Here is a 6,668-nt window from a genome sequence, read left to right as displayed (position 1 = left end):
CACCTGAACATTTAGCCTTAATGCCAAAAACCCTTTTCGACAGTTGCAGGTGGGATTCAAGGAGCTGCAAATATGAATAGGGTTGAGGGTTCCATCCACTGCACCCACAATGCCAGTTATGCCTGCAATGGCATGAAAACCAATTTTAGTGTCATGCAAGGCATCCCCTTCTGCCGGACATTGTATGTAGTTGTGCACACGGTGCAACAGCAGTATGATCAATGCATGCACAGCTGGAGGACACAGCAGCCTTGCTGAGGCCATGTGCGTCTATAAGTCTGCTGGAATCCACTGGTGATGTAGAAGCAGAGGGCTGTCAGAAGCTGCATGGTGCACTGAGGGCAAAATTTCAATGTGTTCCTTTTTTCAGTTTATTCTGCACCAGACCAAGGAGGCTCACTATTTCACCCCAAGTCAGCCTGCATTTCTCTATAAATTGCTCATTACAGGAGTGGTCCAAGGGGTTCATAGCCACTCATAAAAGCAACCTGGCTTCCTGGTTTTCAATGCCTCCAATGCTGTCTTTTGTTGATTTGCACAATTCTCTGCCATTGCTAGTTGTGAGGGATTATTCACCTTCCTAATTCAAAAGATGTGACTGAACACATAGCAAGTTTGATTAGTTAGCTCATCATGTGGCCTACCAGGGTTGGTCACCATTTATGAATTAGATTTTGAATTGATTTGGCCACACCATGTACTGGAATGACCCAAAGAATAATTTTATTCATTTCAAGTCAGTGCAATCACACAAAACATGAACAATTTAATCTAGCAAAACATAATTACTTAACGGATTTACTTCCAATGTGGTAGATGTATATACAAGGAGCAGTATACATTATATGCATTAGTATATATGTACCAGTTGAGTGAATTTTATATTTGTATGATTGTAAGGTACAAATTGTGTAATTGTTTTAACCTAGTCTAACAAAATGCATTTGGTTTATGTCAGCCCTCTAAGTCCTTTTTCACGTGCATATATTTATTGTTTTTGTATATTTAATTGTTTATGAGTGTCAACATTTTCGAGGAGCCTACATGTAGTAGCTTTTCCTGTCACATCTGAATGGTGCACAACCCTGTTATGTATTCAAATGGTATATAGGTGTTATGAACTCATTTATTAAAATTTAATATTATATGGAAATACAACAAGTATATTACGAGATCACAAATGATCAAATTAACAAAAATTATACTTCATTTTGGGTTTTCTAGAAAATGTTTCGAAAGAGAAGCAACCGGCATTGTGGAGATAATGGATGTAAAGGCTGCCCTGAAACAAGAGAAGCTTCCGAGTCCTGACTTGAATGCTGGACTGGAGTTTGCAAAAGAGAGGCTCAAACACATGTTAGCAGCCAAAGTAACAGGGGCCACGCTGATTGTTGAAGGAGAGAACCTCACGGTAAAAATCCAACCATATAAAAGCAATGGAGTTCACTTCTTCATCTCATTTGTTTCTGGCCATCATCAGCTTAAACAGGATGTGCTTGTAGGGGACCAGCTCACAATGGATCACATAAGGCAACAAGATTTTATTGAGCACCAATGTCGAGATCAGATAAATCCCTGCTTTAAACAGGCAAGAAAACTCCTGGGTGTGACGCCATGGAAAAACGCACAACTCAGAATTGCTTGCAATAATTTGTCTATCAGATTCTCCGCAGATTGTACTAATATAGACGCCAAGGTTTTCTGAGTGAAGCCTACGCTCAGATTTCCATATAATCATTTCTGGAAAATTAGAGATGTACTCCAGACTAAGTGCTGGCTGGAGCAGGAGATGCCCGAGAAGAAGGGTTTACTAGAATGTGTATTTCATCTGTTGAAAGAATTGTCAGTAACGGAGGCGGGCAGAGATGCTGAACTGTATGATGTTCAGTGGGTTCCACAGGGTGATGGGGAAAGTTTGGAGCTGACTACTGAAAATTTTATTCCAACATATTATTTAATATATCTTTCCGGAAACGTGATCAAAGTAAAAAAATAGACAGAGTTCAAATTCATTGGTATTTGCTTTATTGAAATAATAGCTTAGGGTGCCATTTACTTCAGTATTTTAGGTAGTGTGCTGAGCAGGTCAGACCAGGTCTCTCTTTCCAAGGTCACAGTTCTGGGGGATCCCTTGATGTTCAAGTGGTTACAGGGAGCCTCCGTGTTTTGGGTCTGCCCCTGGCCTCCACTCAGTGGGACTACAGTAAATGTTCTTACAGTATACTTCAAAATGTTAACATGTTCAGTTTACCAAAGTACTTCCACTGGGGGCAGTGTTCATCCACTGTTCACATTATGAATCACTGTGAACTTTCTGCACTGCACTGGAACTTGTGCATTTTTCATTGTAAGTGGAAGGGTATGTTCACAAATTAAACTCATTTTTGAGTCCTGTGTGGTTAATAATCATCATACTATCTTAATCCTACCAGTATGGAAATGTTTTTAAGAGTTATATGTTTTAGCCAAATCATACAAACTCCTTATATGACACTCAAAAATACAATGCATATTAATTTGTTTTTAACATATAATCATGTAAAATACATAAGAAATTAATGTACTGTCAAGCATAAAACTCTACATTCATGTACAATCCATATTAAATGAATGTGCCTTTAGTCATATACTACCCAGCCAGTGAGGATGAACAAGCCAGCGTGTTTCTTTGTGCCAGTCCCAAGCCCGGATAAATGGGGAGCGTTAGGGCAGGAGGGGCATCTGGTGTAAAACTTTTGCCAAATCAATATGCGGAAAACTACAGATTTCCATATCAGTTCTGTACTGGTACCGATTTTCAAGAATAAGGGGGATGGAAAGAGTTGTAGCGACTACAGAGGGGTGAAGGTGATCAGCCACAACATGAAGTTATGGGAAAGACTAGTGGAAGCTAGGATAAGGATGGTTAGTGAGCAGCAGAATGGGTTCATGCCAAAAATGAGCACTACAGATGCAATGTTTGCTCTGAGAGTTTTGATAAAGAAGTATAGAGAAGTTCAGAAGGACCTGCATTGTGTCTTTGTGGACCTAGAGAAAGTATAGGGTTGGGTGCCTAGAGAGATGTGGTATTGTATGAGGAGGTTGGGGGTGGCATGTAAGAGTGGTACAGGATATGTATGAGGACAGTGTGACGGCAGTGAGGTCTGCGGTAGGAGTAGTGGATGTGTTCAAGGTAGAGGTGGGATTACATCAAGAGTCAGCTCTGAGCTCTTTCTTTGCTATGGTGATGGACAGGTTGACAGATGTGATCAGACAGGAGTCTCCATGGACTATGACATTTGCAGATAGCATTGTGATCTGTGGTGAGAGTAGGGAGCAGGTGGAGGAGACCGTGGACATGTGCTCTAGAGAGGAGCGGAATGAAGGTCAGTAGGATGAAGGAAGAATATATGTGCGTGAATAAGAGGGAGGAAAGCGGAAGAGTGACAATGCAGGGAGTAGAGCTGGTGAAGGTGGAGGAGTTCAAGTACTTGGGGTCAACAGTTCAAAGTAATGGGGATTGTGGAAGAGGGGTGAATAAGCAGGTGGTTGGTGTGAAAAAGGAAGATGCAGTGGACAGGAAGAAATGGAAACAGATGATCCGCTCTGGCGATCACTAACGGGAGCAGCCGAAAGAAGAAGAAGTCATTAGTCATATTTGTCTTTATTCATGTAAAATGTATGAACTCAGTTGAATAATGAAAAGTGGTTCCACACAACTATTTTGAAAAGGAAACATTCTTTGTTCTGAGGACATAAAATAGTTTAATTAAACCAACTGAATGTGGAGAAATTATACATGTCTTTCATTAGAATAATTTAAAAGGAATAAAAAATGTATTACGAAACAACATGTGATAAACATGTATTTCCTACTAAAGCCATATGTTATATGTAGTGAAAAGTAAAGTTCCTGTAGAAGTTTTATATTTCTCCTACAGCCTTTTCCTTTGAGTGCCTTACATGGTATGTGTGTTTTTGGTATGAATGTGGCCATAATCATACAAGAAAAAACACTGACTTGCAGTGAACATAAAGAACATGATATGTTGTCATCCATCCAATTTCCAAACCACTTACCCTACTGGGTCGCGGGGGGTCCGGAGCCTATCCCAGAAGCAATGGACACGAGGCAGGGAACAACCCAGGATGGGGGCCAGCCCATCGCAGGGCACACTCACACACCATTCACTCACACAGGCACACCTATGGGCAATTTAGTAACTCTAATTAACCTCAGCGTGTTTTTGGACTGTGGGGGGAAACCCAAGTACTCGGAGGAAACCCCACGACGACATGGGGAGAACATGCAAACTCCCAGAGGTTTTGGACCTAGAGGTGTGAGGCAGCAGTGCTAACCACTGCACCACCGTGCCGCCCGATATGTTGTCATATGTAAATGAAATGAAAAGATTGCTTGATAGCAATGGGCAGTCTTGGGGAGTCGCTGGTTATGCTGACACTATATGTTGTCCCTACCACCAACATGGGTAATGAGCTATTAGCAACATAGACACAGGCTGCTAAAATCTACAAGCTCTTTGGGGAAAGGGGATCAGTTGAGGTGCATTATACAGCATATACACAGACAATTCACATCAGCCCTTTGTTAAAAAGACTGAAAGTTTCCATTAGTTGCAGCATCACTGAAGCCTAGAATAAAGTTTTATCCATTGGTATATAAGAGCCAATCAGCTCAGAATGCAAAGATTGCCATCAGGTAGAAGTAAATCTAAATTTGCTTTGTCAAATTAAGGCGTCAGATATATTGTTAATAAAATGGCAGTATGTCCTTGCTAATTAAGAGAATTTTTAGAAAGCATGGTTGTTACTGTGTTAGTTTTGCTTTGTGCTGTTTTGGTAATCTGTAATTTCATCCATCCATTTTCCAAACCGCTTATCCCACTGGGTTGCGGGGGGCCCGGAGCCTATCCCGGAAGCAATGGGCACGAGGCAGGGAACAACCCAGGATGGGGGGCCAGCCCATTGCAGGGCACACTCACACACCAGTCACTCACACATGCACTCCTATGGGCAATTTAGCAAGTCCAAATAGCCTCAGCATGTTTTTGGACTGTGGGGGGAAACCAGGGTACCTGGAGGAAACCCCACGACGACATGGGGAGAACATGAAAACTCTGCACACATGTGACCCAGGTGGAGACGTAATCTGTAATTTTTTTCTTAAAATGGGTAAAAACATTAAGTAGACATTTTGATTATCTTTAGGTTAAGCACTAGACTGAAATCTTAGTACTGTGATGGACTAGCGCCTCAGCCAAGGTATTCTCCTGCCTTGTGCGATCATATCCAGCATAAGTGGTAGAAGGATAGATGAAATCCTAGTAGACTGCAATTCATAGAAGCACATATTTCTGCTATGTATGTGCTTACTCATAGACTATCCTAAAAATGTTATTTTTACTTTTTGTGGACGTTTAGTAAATCCATCCAAATGTTTATCCTGATCAAGGTCACAGCTTCCAGATTTTCTTTTTTGTTTTGTTTTAATGTACTAATATTTAAACAAACTTAACTTGATAAATTATATGACTGATTGGAAAACAGAAAGGACCTGAACTGAACACCCCTATTTTGTGACAAGGCAAAAGTAAGTTCTGGCACATTTGCACTCAACGGCACAGCTATTGGGTAAATGGAAAACAGCCGAACCACACATGAATGACAGAATGTAAACCAGAAAATGCCCTCCCCCACTGTTATAGATATTCTAAAACTGTAGAGTTGTGTTATGTGTGTCTTTGGGACAAGCCTAAATAATTTAAAGAGGTCAGTGCGGCTGAATGTCGTTTCCGAGGTTAGACATGTCTTATTGAATGCCACCGAATTATGTTAAAGGATCAGTACAGGCCGTCTCTGGTTTCCATAGTAAATTCCAAGCTGTTCTTTTCATTATGTCTTATTTAGGGGTTAGTATTACGGTTTTCCTCCCTCCGTTCTGTAGCTTCACAGGTCAGTGGCTGAGGAATGTGTTCAGATTTGAGGAGTTTCCTTTCATCCTGGCTTTTTCCGCTCTGGAATGCATCCATAAAGTTGCTTTATTTCATTGGCTGGAGCTGCCAGATGGGGGGACTTATTGCCACAACTGAAGGTGCCCCCTTGGGTGTTGAACTTGGCATATTAGCCCTGGAGGTACAACACAGTAGGCTTTCATCATGAATGCAACGGCTGAACACACCCTCAGCCCCAATCACGGTTAGGGTGAGTATAAGTATTTGTGACATTCACACCAATGTTGAACTTTGAAAGAAGGATAATTATGATTAAGCATTATTATAACAATTACAAAAGTCCATCGATCCCTTTTCGTTTGATCCAGCACATGGTGGTAAGAGGCAACACAGGTGAAGGTTGTTTTTCACTCTGGATCAGGTGCCAGTCCATTGCAGGGCACTCTGCTCATATTCATTTTGTTTATTTTGCTTTACTGATTGGGGATGTCACGGTGGCAACGGCGCCACCTAGTGTATTACTGTGTTGTCACCAATTTGCAACTTAAAGTATAAGCATAAGTATAGGCAATGGTGGTCACGATAATGTATACTCAGAGCTAGCACACTGCCTAGTTTATGAAACACAATTCAGCAAATTGTTACAAGAAATATGAATTTATGAAGGGTTTTGTCGCAATATGGATTGACAAAAAAGCCTGGTTTTATTTTATATAC

This window comes from Brienomyrus brachyistius, chromosome 19 (assembly GCF_023856365.1).
Source record: "Brienomyrus brachyistius isolate T26 chromosome 19, BBRACH_0.4, whole genome shotgun sequence".
In the NCBI taxonomy this organism is placed as follows: domain Eukaryota; kingdom Metazoa; phylum Chordata; class Actinopteri; order Osteoglossiformes; family Mormyridae; genus Brienomyrus; species Brienomyrus brachyistius.
Note: the sequence above shows the minus strand (reverse complement) of the source record.